Source organism: Elephas maximus, chromosome 14 (genome assembly GCF_024166365.1).
Source record: "Elephas maximus indicus isolate mEleMax1 chromosome 14, mEleMax1 primary haplotype, whole genome shotgun sequence".
NCBI classification, from domain to species: Eukaryota; Metazoa; Chordata; class Mammalia; order Proboscidea; family Elephantidae; genus Elephas; species Elephas maximus.
This window is the reverse complement of record NC_064832.1, coordinates 96,396,251-96,413,721: the sequence shown is the minus strand read 5'-3', so window position 1 is coordinate 96,413,721 and position 17,471 is coordinate 96,396,251. Positions and strand designations below refer to the sequence as shown.

The 17,471-nt window shown below is 43.9% G+C and overlaps 1 long non-coding RNA gene across 3 annotated transcripts in view; it reads left to right on the top strand.

The window, feature by feature from the left end:
- Positions 1 to 17,471, top strand: part of LOC126058072 (uncharacterized) — an 80,864-nt gene that overhangs the window by 26,116 nt on the left and 37,277 nt on the right. The window contains exon 3 of one of the 3 annotated variants that reach the window (XR_007513078.1): positions 1,942 to 13,947. The exons of the other annotated variants lie outside the window; for them this stretch is intronic. This is a non-coding gene — a long non-coding RNA (uncharacterized LOC126058072). Of the gene's footprint in view, positions 1 to 1,941; positions 13,948 to 17,471 lie in introns of those variants that run through there. 3 annotated transcript variants of the gene reach the window in all.

Genomic DNA, 17,471 nt, shown 5'->3' with positions numbered 1-17,471 from the left:
TTGACTCCACCGCAACCAAGAAAGGGACTGGAGAATGGTTTTGTGGTGAGAGCGGCTGCGTGGCTCCTGTGCACACCAAGAGTAGTCAAAGGAAAAGGTTACACTCTGTCAGTGAGACAAACAGCTGGAACCTTCTTCTGAAAACTTTCTCCTAATTGAGCCACTGGTGGGTTCGAACAGCCGACCCTTCTGTTAGCCCTCGAACGCTTTAACCGCTGCCGCCAGGGCTCCTTTCTTTCTACATACCTGACTTGAAAACAAACGAAAAAGGAAGTTGCTCAGTAAAGTAAACCCTTGTGATAAGATGAACAAACTCAGACGTGTCTGTGGAGTAATCCACTCTATTCCTTGCTGCTTCTATTTTTTTCCTGAAGCGCCAATAACTGAATGTTAGTTTTACATAGTTACTCTTTAAAAAGAAGTTTACTTTTAGAATTCAACCCTGGGATCTCTCTAAAGGGTAAAAAATAAGTGGCCAAAATGTTTGAGGCATTTTTTTTAAATTGGATTTATTTTATATCCAGGAGTAGAGTCAAGTAAGAAATACTTAAGGGGCAAATGAGGGAGACAGCTTGTCATTCTTCCTCACAAGCAGCTGAGGCAGCAAGTTTGTCCCAAGTCAATCTCCATATTTGGTGGAGGGTGGGGGTGCGGCGTGGGGGGTGGGGGCTGGAGGGGGTTAATTCCTGTGAACCTGGAAGGAAAGGAATACAAAACTTCCTGGGCAAAGTGTTTGACAAGAATGAAAGAAAATGTGCTAAAAATAAAACTTCGTAATGACTGTTAATTCTTTTTTTTTTCCTTCTTTTAATTCAGGTTTTTATTTTATTTTTATTACTTTTGATTAAGCATTTGAAGGTCAAAGTTGAATGTACTTGCTTCACCCTTTATTTGGACGACACTTAGGTTTCATTTGTTATCTCTTCACCCTAACTAATAAAATCAATTATTCAATTTTTTGCTCCCATTCAGAAGCTATTTTTTTTTTTTTCAGAAGCTAGAATACCAACCCATCTTCTATATTTTAATGTGCTTTGAGATCTTTTGAGGAAAAATGATATTGGATGGATAGTTAGATAGATAGGCCGAGATATTCATTAAACAAATATTTATTTTGAAGCAACTACGTGCCCTGCTCAGAAGTCCTAATGGCGCAGTGGTTAAGTGCTCAGCTGCTAACAGAAATATTGATAGTTCGAACCTACCAGTCTCTCCATGGGAGAAAGACCTGGCAATCTGCTCCTGTAAAGATTAAAAAAAAAAAGATTACAGCCTAGGAAACCCTACGGTGCAGTTCTACTCTGTCACGGGGGGTGGCTGTGAGTCAGAAAAAAAAGCTCAACAGCACACAACAATAACAATAACATACAGTACTCTATAATTTCCTAGCAGAGAGTAAGGCTTCAGGAAATGGTGTGCTTTTCTGTTATTTGTTCACAACTGCACAGCAGACGGAACCAGATCCTCAGTGTGCTACACCCTAGCACAGCGCACCTTCCATTGCTCCATGTGAGAATGAGACCCTATTAAAAGAATATGTTCACTGAGGTCCTGACTAAACATATGATGAAGTGAAAATAATGAACAAATCAGTTTGTTTTTTACATGTATCGGAAAAAGCTTTTCGGTCCCGTTCTGATACAAACTGAGACTGAATTATAGGGGACCTCAAACTTCATTTATGCACCAACCAGTAATGAAAAAATTGAAGATTTGTACCAACTTCTACAATCTGAAATTGATTAAGCACACAATAAAGATGTATCGATAATTACTGGTGATTGGAATTCGATAGTTGGAAACAAAGAAGAAGGATCAGTAGTTGGAAATATAGCCTCAGTGGTAGAAATGATGATGGAGATCACATGATAGAATTTTGCAAGACCGACAACTTATTCATTGCAAATACCTTTTTTTTTTTTTTTTAAACAACATAAACAGAGTCTATTTTATATGCATGAACCTTGATGGACAGAATACACAGGAATCAAATCAACTACATTTGTGGAGAGAGATAATGGAGAAGCTCAATATTATGAGTCAGAACAAGGCTGGGGGCCAATTCAGGAACAGCCCATCAACTGCTCCTATGAAAGTTCAAACTGAAGCTTGGGAAAATTAGAATGAGCTCACAAGAGCCAAAGGATGACCTTGAGTATATTCCACCCGAATTTAGAGACCATCTCAAGAACCGATTTGACACATTGAACACTAATGACCGAAGACCAGATGAGTTGTGGAATGACAATTAAGTACATTACGCTTGAAGAAAGCAAAAGGCCATTAAAAATCAGAAAAGAAAGAAAAGACCAAAATGGATGTCAGAAGAGACTCTGAAATTTGCTCTTGGATGTAGAATAGCTGAAGCAAATGGAAGAAATGATGAAGTAAAAGAGCTGAACGGAAGATTTCAAAAGGTGGCCTGAGAATGTAAGGTATTATAATGAAATGTGCAGAGACCTGGAGTTAGAAAACCAAAAGGGAAAAACACACTCTGCATTTCTCAAGCTAAAAGAACTGGAAAAAAAAAATAAAGATCAAGCCCCCAGTTGCCATATCAAAGAATTTTGTGGGCAAAACTTTGAATAACATAGGAAGCATCAAAAAGAAGTTGGAAGGAATACGCAATTCGGGAGGTAGCATATGACCAAGAACTGATGGTAGAGAAGGAAGAGATCCAAGCTGCACTGAAGGCATTGGCGAAAAACGAGGCTCCAGGAATTGACAGAATACTAATAGAGATGTTTCAGCAAACAGATGCAATGCCAGAAGTGCTTACACGTCTATGCCAAGAAATTTGGAAGATAGCTATGCCTGACCAACTGACTAGAAGAGATTCACTTCTGTGCCCATTTCAAAGAAAGGTGATACAACAGAATTTGAAAATTATCAAACAATATGATTAATATCACACACAAGTAAAATTTCTCTGAAGATAATTCAAAAATGGTTGTCACAGTACACTGACAAGGAACTGCCAGAAATTCAAACCAGATTCGGAAGAGGACATGGAACGAGGGGTATGATTGCAGATGTCAGATGGATCTTGGCTAAAAGCAGAGAATACAGAAAGATGTTTACCTGTATTTTATTGACTATGCAAAGACATTTGACTGTGTGGATCATAACAAATTATGGATAATGTTGCACAGAATGGGAATTTCAGAACACTTAATTGTGCTCATGTGGCACCTGTACCTAGACCAAGAGGCAGTCTTTGGAACAGAACAGGGGGATACTTCATGATTTAAAATCAGGAAATTTAGACGGCAGGGTTCTATCCTTTCACCATATTTATGCAATCTGTATGCTGAGCAAATAATCCTAGAAACTGGATTATATGAAGAAGAACAGGGCTTCAGGATTGGAGGAAAACTCATTAACAACCTGTATCATGCAGATGACACAACCTTGCTTGCTGAAAGAGAAGAGGACTTGAAGCACTTACTGATGAAGATCAAAGACTACAGCCTTCAGCATGGATTACACCTCAACATAAAGAACACAAAAATCCTCACAACTGGACTAATAAGCAACATCATGATAAATGGAGAAAAGATTGAAGTCATCAAGGATTTCATTTTACATGGATCCACAATCAATGCCCGTGGAAGCCGCAGTCAAGAAATCAAACAACGCATTGCATTGGGCAAATCTGCTGCAAAAGACCTCTTTAAAAATCTTAAAAAGCAAAGGTGTTACTTTGAGAACTAAGGTGGGCCTGACTCAAGTCATGATATTTTCAGTTGCCTCATATGCATGTGAAAGCTGGGCAATGAATAAGGAAGACCAAAGAAGAATTGACACCTTTGAATTATGGGGTTGGCAAATATTGAATATACCATGGACAGCCAGATGAATGAACAAATCTATCTTGGAAGAAGTACAAGAATGTGACTTAGAAGCAAGGATGGCGAGACTTAGGCTCACGTACTTTGGACATGTTATCAGGAGGGATCAGTTCCTGGAGAAGGACATCATGCTTGGTAAAATAGAGGGTCAGTGAAAAAGACAAAAACCCTCAATGAGATGGACTGACACAGTGGCTATAATAATGGGCTTAAGCATAACAACGATGGTGAGGATGGTACAGGATCAGGGAATGTTTTATTCTGTAGTACATGTGGAGTAGCTATTCGTTGGAGCCTACTTGAAGGCACCTGACAACAACAGAATAAGTAAGGTAAATTATAGGAATTATTAGTACAATGGAAATATTTTTTAGAAATAAATATGTATATTTTTAGTTCTGTGAGATGTGGATAAAAGAAAAACATAGTTTGAATTGCTGTGTGATTCCACTTTTCTTCTAAGGAAATCATTTTGCATCCTATCGAATCCTTGGGAGACAGATGGAAGCAAAGCTCCTTTTACAGCTATACACAGTGAAGTCTAAGGAGAACTGATCTACCGTCAGCAAAATGAAAATATAGTTTAAATTAATTGTTTAAACTAGTGAAAATATCTTTTCCTTAAAGGGACATTTTCCTTTGATTTTTTTATTTTCTATTTTAGGTGGGCACATACTCCTCCATATAGTTATTAAATGCAAAATGAGGAGCCATGGTGAATGGGGAATTTCTTTCAGATCCTTAATTACTCACCAGTGAGTTTTTCACTTGCCCATAAAATGATCAGACTCTCAAAGAACATTGTATTATATACCTTTTTTCTAAAAAAAAAAAAGAAAGAAAGAAAGGAGCCCAGTGGTTAAGCACTCAGCTGCTAACCGAAAGGTTGGAGGTTCTAGTCCATCCAGAGGCACCTTGCCAAGAAAGGCCCGGTGATCAACTTCTGAAAAGCTAGCCATTGAGAACCCTATAAAAAACCCTGTGGAGCACAGTTTTTCTCAGAGGCACATGGGGTCGCCATGAGTCAGAGTCGACTCAGCGGCAACTGGATTAGAGCTGATCTAAATGTGATTACTTTAAAAATTGAACTTGAACGTGATACCAAAGCTGCAAGATGGTGGCCTTGGGACCTGTGTGTCATCCCTACTGCAAAAACAAAATTCTGTGTATGACAACACAAAGTAGCCAGTAACATTTTCGTCCCTGGAGACGTCTGACTCTTCCCATGCTGAGCCCACAGCCAAGATTCCTGCAGGCATCTGGTCCCTTTGTACTGAAACCCAAGTGCTGAATGTCCTTTCCACACATCTGCCCTCTCCTGGGGCAGCTGGGATTCCCCATGCAAGAACCACAAAGATGTAGGAAAAAGTGGAAAAGGGTGTTTATTTCACCATGTTGTATTTGAAGATTTTATATGCACAGCATGGAAATTGTTCTTCTAGGCCAAGGATGAGAATTATTTGAAGAAAGACAACCTGCATTCCAGTGTGGTTATTCAATGACAAGGAACAGGACCCAGCTGTCGGTCAGAGGCGTGCACCTAGACCTGTTCTCTGGAGTACACGGAATCATTACCTGAGGTTTTACTCTTGTTCTAGACTTAATTGGATTAGCCAGTTGTACATTTGTTTTGATAAGCTTTGGGTCCATTTAAAAAAACCATTACCAAACCATTAGTGTCCCTTTGCCAACAGCTTGTGTCACTTAGGACTGCAATATGTGTTGTGCGTAACACCCTCCAGCTGAAAAATCGACCCATCACGGAATTCTCAATTTGCTGCAAACGTTGGCAGAAGGGAAAGGAAAGGGAAAAACCCCCCATGATGTCACTGCTGATACATGCAAAAAAGATCAGTCCCATGTTCAAATTCTCATGGAATCCAGACTTTCTGGAGCCATAAAGGCTGGATGAAACCCCTGAAACTTTTGTCCTGAGGTAATCTTTAAACCTTACGCTAAAAACATCCCCTGAAGTCTTCTTTAAACCAAAGAATGAAAACCCACTGCCATGAAGTCAATTCCAGCTCATAGCGGCCCTGTAGGACAGAATAGAACTGACCCATAGAAGCAGACTGCCACATTTTCTCCCATGGAGCAGCTAGTAGAGTCGAACCACCAAACTTTTAGTTGGCAGCTGAGTGCTTCAACCACTGCACCACCAGGGCTTCTTAAACAATAGTTTAACTTAATTAGTAAATAACATCTGCCTTGAACATTGTGCTCTTTCGAAGAACTATCTATGTGGGATCAAATGGACAACAGCAACTGAAATGTTCTAGAAGAAATACGGGGAGCAGTGAGTTCATGTTAACGATGGAAGATTAATTCAGAAAAGGAGGGTGAGAATGATAGCACAACTCAAATATAATCAATGTCACTGAATTGTACACGTGGAAGCTGTTGAATTGGTGTATGTTTTGCCACGTACATTGTCAACAACATAATAAAATTATTTAAAAAAGAAAAAGGACATTGAACAACTGCCTTGGATTGAATTGTGTCCCCCCAAAATATCTGTCAACTTGGCTAGGCCATGATTCCCAGTGCTGTATGGTTGTCTACCATTTTGTCATCTGATGTGATTTCCCTGTGTGTCGTAAATCCTATCACTATGATGTAATGAGATGGATTAGCAGCAGTTATATTGATGAGATCTACAAGATTAGATAGTGTCTTAGGCCAATCTCTTTTGAGATATAAAAGAGAGAACCGAGCAGAGAGACATGGGGACCTCATACCACCAAGAAAGCAGTGCTAGGAGCAGAGCACACATCCTTTGGACCTGAGGTTCCTGCACTGGGATGCTCCCAAACCATGAGAAGACTGATGACAAGGACCTTCCTCCAGAGCCGACAGAAAGAGAAAGCCTTCCCCCGAGCCGGTGCCCTGAATTCCGACTTCTAGACTACTGGACTGTGAGAGAATAAACTTCTCTTTGTGAAAGCCATCCACTTGTGGTACTTCTGTTATAGCAACACTAGATGACCAAGACAACAACGAAAATGAAAAGTTCAGTTCCGTGTCGTACCCTTGCTTAAGGAATAGTCTCCCTCCAGTCAGGCATTCCTGGAAGACAGCTTTTTCACATATCAAGTGCAGCCCAAGAGCAAGCTATGGCACCCGACTGGAACTTCACTTGCTTCTAGGAAGTTTTAGAAGGCAGAACTAAGGACTAACCCCTGCTCCTTGCATTGCCTAACAATAAAATAACTTTTCCGAAACCAAGTTCTTAACTAGAGAACCCCCTGGTCTGAGGCATCTCCAGTTCTCCTCCTGGTTAGCAATGTCAGTGGACCCGACCCTGTCTCCCGTCCTGCTGCACAGTTATAACAGGTACCTTCTTACAATAAGAAAAGTGGTGTATCCCTGTATCTATTTCTGTGTAACAAAACACCACAATTTTGTGACTTGACCACACTATTTGCTAACAATTCTGCGGGGTAGCAATTTGGGCTGAACTCAGCTGGGCGATTCTTCTGCTGCAGGTCTTGTCTGAGGTCATGCGTAGATACAGATATTTGGCAGCTTGGCTGTATGTAGACTGATGGCTGAGCTTACTGGAAACTGATTCTAGATGTCAACTGAGTCTCTGTCTCTCTACATCTGGTCTTTCATCCTCAAGGAGATTGGCCCAGGCTTCCATATTTGCACTTGTTATCAGGAGGGACCAATCCCTAGAGAAGGACATCATGCTTGGTAGAGAGTCAGCGAAAAAGAAGAAGAGCCTCAGCGAGATGGACTGACACAGTGGATGCAACAACGGGCTCAAACATAGCACAATAGTGAGGATGGCACAGGACCAGGCAGTGTTTCACTCGGTTCTTCATGGAGTTGCTATGAGTCAGAACCTACTCAATGACACCTAACAAGAACATGGCCACCAGAGGGTAAAAACGTGGGAGCAGTAAGGCTTCTTGATGCTGAAACTTGCAGAGCACACAACTTCACTCTGTCACGTTCTATCGTCAAAGCAAGTCGTTCAAGGGGAGGGAGACAGATGTCACCTGTGGATGGGAGAAATGTGAAGCTCACATTGCAAAGGAATGTAGCATTCATCTCCACAAACAACTCACGGCAAAGGGCTGCTCACAAAGTATCTGCTAATAAAGCCACGGCAAGATTCCAGAAAGAAAATATCCCTGTTTCAAACTGCTCTCTCTGATTTGAGCTTTTTTTTTTTTTCTCTAATGGTACAAATTCAAACCGATCCCACGCATATTGTTATAGTGAAGGCAACTGGACCTTTGTCTTGTAGCGCAATGGTTAAGTGCTTGGATACTAACCAAAAGGTTAGAGGTTCAAATCCAGCCAGCAGCTCCACAGGAGAAAAGACATCACAATCTGCTCCCATGAGGGTTACAGCCTAGAAAACCCTCTGGGGCATTTCTACCCTGCCTGTAGGGTAGCTATGAGTCAAAATTGACTCGACGGCATCCAACAACATTTCTAGAAAAGCCGATATCGAAATTGTTGTGCACGGCATTCTCTGAAACCCTTGAGACTCAGTCACTCGGGCCGTGCAGGGTGCGAAAGCCCCACTGCGGCTGCCTTAAAACCACCTTGGGCCAGGAAGCAACTGTTCCTCCCTCCTCATACTCCTTTCCAGGATTTTCTCCTTTCTTTAAAGTCTGATCTCAAAAACGGCTCTGCCCTGGACGGAGAGGCCTCTAGGGTTCTGACTGTTCCTGTGAGTGCTAAGCGTGGCAGAGCCCGGCTGCCCAGAGACCTGCCCGGGAGACTCCCTGGAGGGAGCGGAGCGCTCCGGGAGGTGTGCTCATTGTTTTAGTTGGGCTTTTTTGGGACAGAGACTTACCCATTTTGCCTCAAGTAATTGCTGGTGGGCTTTGTCAGGTATAAGCTTGGAACGGAGGAACAGCTGGAACTGGGAAGTTGTTAGCAGCCAACTGTGGGAACTGACTTCTTTTTTGGCTCAGTGACCTTTCTCTCTCTCTCTTCCTTCCTTTCTTTCTCGCTCCCTCTCTCCCTTCTTCTCTCTCTCTCTTCCTTTCTCTCTCACACACACATGCACAACGTCTCTATTTTTCTGTCTCCTCTTGTCCTGCAGTTCTGTAGAAAAACAGAACCAGAAAGAAGATACAGATACAGATTATGTAGCTGTGGGCTGTTGAGTCGATACCGACTTACAGGGACCCCATATGACAGAGCAGAACTGCCCGATGAGGTTTCCTAGGCTCTAACCTATACAGAAGCAGATACTTGGGTCTTTTCTTCCTCAGAACACCTGGTGGGCTCAAACCACTGGATTGTCAGTTGGCAGCCAAGCACTCAGCCACTGCACCACCAGGGCTCCTCTAGTGACAAGTTTAGGCAGGAGAAACAGCGAGGTCAGTGGACTCATAGACCCTACTTGCAGGGGCGCTCAGTCACCGCAGGGCCCTCACCTTGGGTTAGTCCCACACTGGGGTCCAGTGGTGGGTAAAACCTTTGAATTGAATATGAGTTGGTATGTGCTGCACTTCCTAGTATCTGAAGGAAGCCATTGTGGCTCAAATATGGCCATTTATTCCTAACTGAAGGTGAATAGAAGCCTCTGATGTCTGCCTGAGATATTTCCAGAGGCACAGAAGAAAGGAGGACGTTTGAAGGGATTGGTTGGAGAAACAAATAATAAAGCCATTTTCTTTCTTGTACCTCATCGAGTCAGGCTCACCCCTTTCAATAAACTGATTTCAACTGTACATGTCCCAATTCGCATTCCCAAGAGAGAAGGTCTCAGTGGCTCTGCTCCACTTTTATTCTGGGCCACTTTTTTTTTTTTTTAAATAATTTTTATTGTGCTTTAAGTGAAAATTTACAAATCAAGTCAGTCTCTCACACAAAAACCCATGTACACCTTGCTACACACTCCCAATTACTCTCCCAAAAAAAAAAAAAAATTTTTTTTTTTTTTTTTTTAATGAGATAGCCTGCTCTCTCCCTCCACTCTCTCTTTTCGTGTCCTTTTCGCCAGCTTTTAACCTCCTCCACCCTCTCATCTCCCATCCAGGCAGGAGATGCCAACATAGTCTCAAGTGTCCACCTGATCCAAGAAGCTCACTGCTCACCAGCATCTCTCTCCAACCCATTGTCCAGTCTAATCCATGTCTGAAGAGTTGGCTTCAGGAATGGTTCCTGTCCTGGGCCAACAGAAGGTCTGGGGGCCATGACCGCTGGGGTCCTTCCAGTCTCAGTCAGACCATTAAGTCTGGTCTTATGAGAATTTGGGGTCTGCATCCCACTGCTCTCCTGCTCCCTCAGGGGTTCTCTGTTGTGTTTCCTGTCAGGACAGGCATCGGTAGTAGCCAGGCACCATCTAGTTCTTCTGGTCTTAGGATGATGTAATCGCTGGTTCATGTGGCCCTTTCTGTCTCTTGGGCTCGTAATCACCTTGTGTCCTTGGTGTTCTTCATTCTCCTTTGATGAAGGTGGGTTAAGACCAATTGATGCATCTTAGATGGCTGCTTGCTAGCGTTTAAGACTCCAGACGTCTGGGCCACTTTTTAAGTCTGTAGCCAGTTTATGGATTGGCTGCATGTACCAGGCCCTACCCACTGCAGGCAGCTGTGGCCAGGGAGGGTCACACGGAACTGAGAACAAGGCCTCAGAATTTTCCCTTTAGCAGTCGTTGTTGTTGTGTGCTGTTGTGTCTATTCCGACTCATAGCAACCCCATGTGACAGAGTAGAACTGATGTATAGAGCTTCCTAAGCTGTAATCTTTATGGGAACAGATCACCAGGTCTTTCTCCCCAGGAGCTGCTGGGTGGTTAATTTTTGGGTTAGCAGCTGAGTGCTTAACTATCACTCCATAGCAGGTAGCAGACACAGTGGGTCAGAAACTTCCCTTAGGAAGGCAAGTACTCGGCTTTCTCTTGGCTCTAGGACCTAATAGAGGGCTCTGTAAGAGTTTCCAAACCCCAAATCTGTTGCAGTCACATCGATTCCAACTCATAGCAACCGTGTGTGACAGGGTAGAATTGCCCGATACAGTTGCAAGGCTGTGATCTTTACAAAGCAGATTGCCAGGTCTTTCTCACTCGAAGCTGCTGGGTGGACTAGAACCATCAATCTTTCAGTTAGCAGCCGAGCACTGAACCACTGTGGCACCAGGGCTCGTGTTAGAGGATCAGACTCCCTGGAACAGGCTCAGAGCCAAACAGAGAAGATGCTCAAGCTTTTCCTACACTTCTTTTGTGTGTGCACACGTGTGTGTGTGCGTGTGCAACTTTCTGCTGAAAAAACTTTGGCCCTTCTCTTGCCCAGAGACCTGTGCATATAGAACATGGCAAGGTGTGTGTGTGTGTATGCATACACACTATGGAAAGTATGTAATTTGTTTCACTGGCATTCAGGAGAACCTGAAGGTACAAGCTGTGCATTTTGCATACACACCATGATGCATGCTTTGTAAGAAAGGCTTGCGTCTCTCCTTCCTAAGCCAGCCTGAAGCCATGGTCAGTCTCTTCCAGGCCTCCGGCACAGGGTAACTGCTTAATACATGTCTATTCTCCACGATCTCAGCCTCTGACCTCTTGCCTCATCCAAAGCTCATCTTCCTTGATCTCAGCTTTATTGTTCTTAAGCAAGCCAGGAGCTTTCTGTTCGTCTGTTCGTTTCCAGAGTTCCTGGCCCTTCTGCGGTATCTGGGGGCTCCCACCTCCCCCACAGCAATCTAGCTGTTAAGGAAAATGGTTCGGTAGACACAGCAGAGACTCTGGAGTCAGGTGGGTGTCAGATAAATCCCACCTGTGCCACTCACAGGCTGTGAGACACAGGGAAGGTCATTGAAGTTCTCTGAGCCGAGCTGATTAACTTGCAAATGAGGCGACAAACAGCCAGCCCATAGAGTTGTTTGAGGGAGCCCTGGTGGTGCTAAACAAAAGGTTAGGGGTTCGAACCCACCCAGTGGCTTAGTGGGATAAAAGACCTAGTGATCTGCTCCTGTAAAGATTACAGCCTAGAAAACCCCATGGGACGATTCTACTTTCTCACATGGGATCACCATAAAATCAGCTAGATAGCACATAACAATAGTTGTTTTAAAACAAAAATCATGTTAAACCAATAATAGAAACGGATTGAAGTCCACTTAATATCCAATTTGCAAATCGGGGTAATATTTCGACTGCCAAACCCTTCTGCCCCCACCCATCCCACCTTTACTGTCAACTCAACTATGACTCATAGTGAAATGTTCCAATGAGAAAAGAACTTCCAAGGATTCTTATGGGCATTGCCATGGAAACAGGACAAGAACAGTGTTTACGTGATAACAATTTATTCTAAAACACAGTGTCTAGTCTGACCTTGGAGTTTCTGTTTCTTCAAACTGACTGCACACAGATATTTCTTCAAAACAACACCGTGCTTAAGTTCGGTACAAAACAGCTTCATCTAGACTGCTCGATCAGCTAGACTGTTGTTTGACTTAAAGGTGACTTTTAGGAGACCAGTTTCCTCAAGGCTCAAGACTCATCTTAGGGCAATATCTTGGATAGGTCACCTCACCCTCCATGGAACCCAGAAATCTGGATTCTGTGAGAATTAAAACTGTTTCTCAGTTGTTTGGAGGCTTGGATAAGAAAGGAGCCCTGGTGGCACAGTGGTTAAGAGCTCGGCTGCTAACCAAAAGGTCAGCTGTTTGAATCCACCAGGCACTCCTTGGAAACTCTGTGGGGCAGTTCTACCCTGCCCTCTAGGGTGGCTATGAGTTGGAATCGACTCGAGGGCAGTGAGTTTGGTTTTTCGTTTGACTCCTTATGGAAGCAGATCACCAGGTCTTTCTCCCATGGAGCTGCTGGGTGGCTTTGAGGCTCCACCCTTTCTGTTAGCAGCCAAGCACTTGACCTTTATGCCACAGTTCTTTTTACAAAATACCACAGTCCTGTTTATTTTTGTTCCAGCAGAGGCAACAGTGGTTCAGTGTAGAATTCTCACCTCCCACGTGGGAGACCCAGGTTCAATCTCCAGCCTCTGCACCTCACGTGCAGCCCCCACCCATCTGTCAGTGAAGGCCTACGTTTTGCTGTGACGCTGAGCAAATTTCAGTGGACCTTCTGGACTCAGACATGCTAGGAGGAAAGATCTGGCAATCTACTTCCAAAATTCAGCCAATGAAAACTCTGTGGATCTGGTCTCGGGGGTATCTAGTTCAATTCACATAATATAATTCATAAAGAAAATGTTCTACATCCTACTTGGGTGAGTAGCACCCCGGGTCTTAAAAGCTTGTGAGTGTCCATCTAGAATACTCCACTAGTCCCACCCCATCTGGAGCAAGGGAGAAAAAAGAAAACCAAAGACACAAGGGAAAGATTAGTTCAAAGGACCAACGGACCACAGCCTCCACCAGACTGAGTCCAGCACAACTAGACGGTGCCTGGCTACCACCACCGACTGCTCTGATAGGGATCACAATAGGGGGTCCTAGACAGAGCTGGACAGAAATGTAGAACAAAATTCCAGCTCAAAAAGAAAGACCAGGCTTGCTGGCCTGATAGACTGGAAAAACCCTGAGAGTATGGCCCCCCGGACACCCTTTTAGCTCAGTAATGAAGTCACTCCTGAGGTTTGTCCTTCATCCAAACATTAGACCCATAAAACAAAATGAGACTAAAGGGGCACATGGGCCCAGGGGCAAGGACTAGAAGGCAGAAAGGACAGGAAAGCTGGTAATGGGGAACCCAAGGTTGAGAAGGGAGAGTGTTGACATGTCATGGAGTTGGCAACCATTGTCACTAGTTTGCTCTGTTAACCTTCATCTAGAGCACAATAAAAAAAAGAAAGAAAGAAAGAAAGAAAGCTCTATGGGTGACAAGGGTCCTATCTGCAGCTGATCACGGGGATGGAGTGGGACCAGTAAGCATTTGTTCTGTTGTACATGGGGTCCCTGTAAGTCCAGAGCCGACCCCAAGGCAACTAACCACAGCAAAGAGTCTAGCATGGGGATTCATGTCACCTGAGAGTTGTATCTTGACATTAATTCTTTTTAAATTCAGTATTTCTTCTTATCTTTTACATCAGCATGACAAAAATATCGCTGCAATACTGTTCATTTCTGTTTCAGCAGCTTGTCCGGGACTTGGTAGGTTTTTGCTCCTGGAAGTTACAGGGTTGAGCAACTCCTTTAAATTCTCTGAAATTCTGTTTCCTGCTTTGTATGAGTAGGAACAACAACTAGGAGCCCTGGTGGTGCAGCAGTTAAGCGCGTGGCTTGGTGGTTGGAACCCACCCAGCAGCTCCGTGGGAGAAAGACCTGGCCATCTGCTCCCATAAAGATTACAGCCTCGGAAACCCTATGGGGCAGTTCTACTCTGTAACACACGGGCCCCCTGTGAGTCGGAATCACCTCGATGGCACCCAACAACATCTCATCGACCATTTCTGAAGTCAGTGGGAGAAGAGAAGAGCCCAGTGTTGTTCCAGGAGCGCAGGAGGCGTGTTATTCCAGGAGCGCAGGAGGCACTCAGTGGAGTTTGGGTGTCTCCCTGCTCTCTTTAAATTCCAGAGGGAAAAAAAGAAAAACAATTCCCTTCCTCCATCCACCATCCGGAAGGTGTGTTTCCACCCTTCTCTTCCTGATGTGAGATTAGGATCAGTCCCAGATGGAGGCTGATGTATTCCCTTATTCCGGCCTTCTTCAGTGCCTTCCTCAAGTCCTGTTTCTGAGCAGGGACCTTTACACGCCTGCCTGGAACCTAAGGAGCTGCTGCTGAATTGCCTCATGAGTGATTGGCAAAACAAGGTTCATTTGACAACCAACAAAGCCCTCTGCGAAAACCTTCCTAAAAAGCAGGGCTGCCAACAGGCTCATACCAGTTCTAACCCCTGCTGAGAATTTGCATCTCCACCCCAGTTATGCTGAATCAGAATCTCCATTTTAACAAGATCCCCAGGTGACTCTTACCTGTGATAAATATTGAGAATCACCGCTCCAATAGTGGAGGCCTAGTGGTTAAGTGACATGGGTGCTGATCAAGAGGTCAGCAGTTCGAATCCACCAGCCACTCATTGGAAGCCCTACGTGGATGTTCTACTCTGTCACACTGAATTGGACTCCATGCAATTATTCCTTTTTCTGTAGGGGCAGGGAGGGATGAGGGGGGTTTAGTGGTTCTCAGAATTGGTCCTTAACCAGCAGCATTAGCATTGCCTGGGAACTTGTTAGAAATGCAAATTCCCAGCCTGGGTCCGAAAAAGCCCTGGTTAAAAGGCAGGGAGTGACTCCTGGTCTCTTGTGCTTCCTGGGTCCTCTGCTTCCAGTGAAAAGTTGAAGAAGCTGCAGGAAGACAGAAAGGGGGCAGGGACCACTGCACCATTTTCCTTGACTGGTGCATAATACATTAATACTCTCATTTGCATAGGCTATTAGAAGGTTATTTACATTCTAATTACAGGCTACCGGAATGTTGCACTTATATTCAAATTAGAGGATTTTTTTGAAAGCTCATTTGTTTCCATTTTAAGCTAACTACGGCTTAAGGAGAAAGAAGTGGCGACACTGGTGAGCTTTTGGCACATCAGGACCCGGTGAAGGAGCCCTAGTGGCACAACCATTAAGCTCTCAGCTGCTACCCAAAAGGTTGTGGTTCAAACCCACCAGCTGCTCTGTGGGAGAAAAGACCTGGCGATCTGCTCCTGTAAAGATTACAGCCTAGGAAACCCTATAGAGCAGTTCCACTCTGCCCTATGGGGTCACTGAGTCAGAATCCACTTGAGGGTACAATGACATCTCTATCTGTATCTATGTCTGTGTCTCTGTATAGAATCCCAGGTGGCTCAACAGTTAAGTGCTCAGCTGCTAACCTAAAGTTTGGTGGTTTGAACCCACTCAGTGGCTTTGCTGGAGAAAGGCCTGGCAATCTGCTCCTGTAAAGATTACCAGAAACCAAACCAAACCATCTGCCGTGGAGTCAGTTCCAGCTCAGTGACCCTATGGGACAGGGTAGAACTGCTTCATGGGGTTTCAAAGGCTGGGAAGATCTTTCTCCCTCAGAGCAGCTGATGGGTTCAAACCACCAACCTTTCAGATAGCAGCCGAGCGCTTACCCACTGCACCACAGTTACAGCCTAGGAAACCCTAGAGGGCAGTTCCACTCTGTAACACACGAGGTCACTATGAGCTGGAATCATTTCCACGGCACCCAACAATAACAACACAACACAGAGTTTGGATCAAAATGAGAAATGAAGCTGGGGAAACGGAAATCACTGCCCTTGGGGGCCTCTCAGGGGAAAATCAGGCAGAAGCACCAAGAAAGAGACCTGTCTGTCATTCTAACTGATAACACAGTGATTTGAGTCATGATGGAAATGTCACCTTAACAGAATTTCTGAAGATGTGATCACTTCTCGCCCTAAGGGTCTCAAGTAAAAGAGGCTTCTGTGTGTGCTAACTTTTGATCTAGAGTTACAGAAGCCAAGCTCCAACCATTCCACACTGAGTTTGCAGATACAGGATTCAAAGCAGGATAGGACCCGCCACCACGAAGCAACACACATTTATCCACATGCGTGAGAGCTGTTAAAAGACTGTGACAAGGGAAATGTGAAGAGCAGTCAGAAGATGACCGAAAAAATTAGCTAAATAAAATAAACGAATGAACAAAAACACAGCGCTATAAATTTGGTTAAAAGTTGAAAGCTGACAACTCTGAATGTATGTTTAAAAAATGAAAGACGGTACTGCTGTTATGACTAAAGCAAGTCAAATTTCCACTTTCAGTCTGATTTCAGTACATGATGTTTCATGAATATACAATTTAAAACTTCCAGTAAGATTGACAGCGCAGAGACCAAGATTCGAAAATTAGACGCATCTTCTTTAGAGTTTATGCAAATCGCTGTGGCTGTGAGGGAAATCAGTTCAACTTGTGTTTTTAAATTACTTCCTGGCAGCGAATTATCAGGGCTAGTGTTATGTGTTATCACCTCCTCGGATTCCTCCTCCCCATGATAAAAATGTGTCAGTTGATTCAAAACTGTCTTGGTTTTTGGCAAAGTGACCATCAGAGCCCTCGAAGGAGCTGCCAAGGGATTCGTGTTGACTGCTAAGAGGCAGTAGAAAATGCCATGGAGGTCGCAAGTTCGATCCCATGTTGGTGCTCAACTTCCGCATTTCCCGTCAGAAGCATCATAGAAACACGTAACAAATGCTACTAGGAAATATCATCTGTGCGTCAGAATTTAGTGTTTCTAAATGATTTTTATTTATGAAGAATTGGCGAGACCTTGAAGTGAGTTCCAGTAGCAGGGAGAGGAACCAGAATGGTGTTTACATTCCTGGCCTTTGGACTCACACAACGGAAGCTGTGTGTTCAAATGTAGGTCGTGGTCATTTATTCTGCTTTAGACAGGTTTCCACCTACTGCTGTCTAGTTAATTCTGACTCATTGAGACCCCATAGGGTTTCCAAGGCTATAAATCTTTATGGAAGCAGATTGCCACATCTTTCTCCCATGGAGTCACAGGTGGTTTTGAACCACCAACCTTCTGGTTAAAAGTCAATTGCTTTACCCGCTGTGCCACCAAGGCTCCTGTTAGGACTCACATTCTGGGCCAGAAGAGTGCATTTTGAGGGTACAAGCCATGAAAATGGGCCCTTTACCCTCTAAAATCTAAAT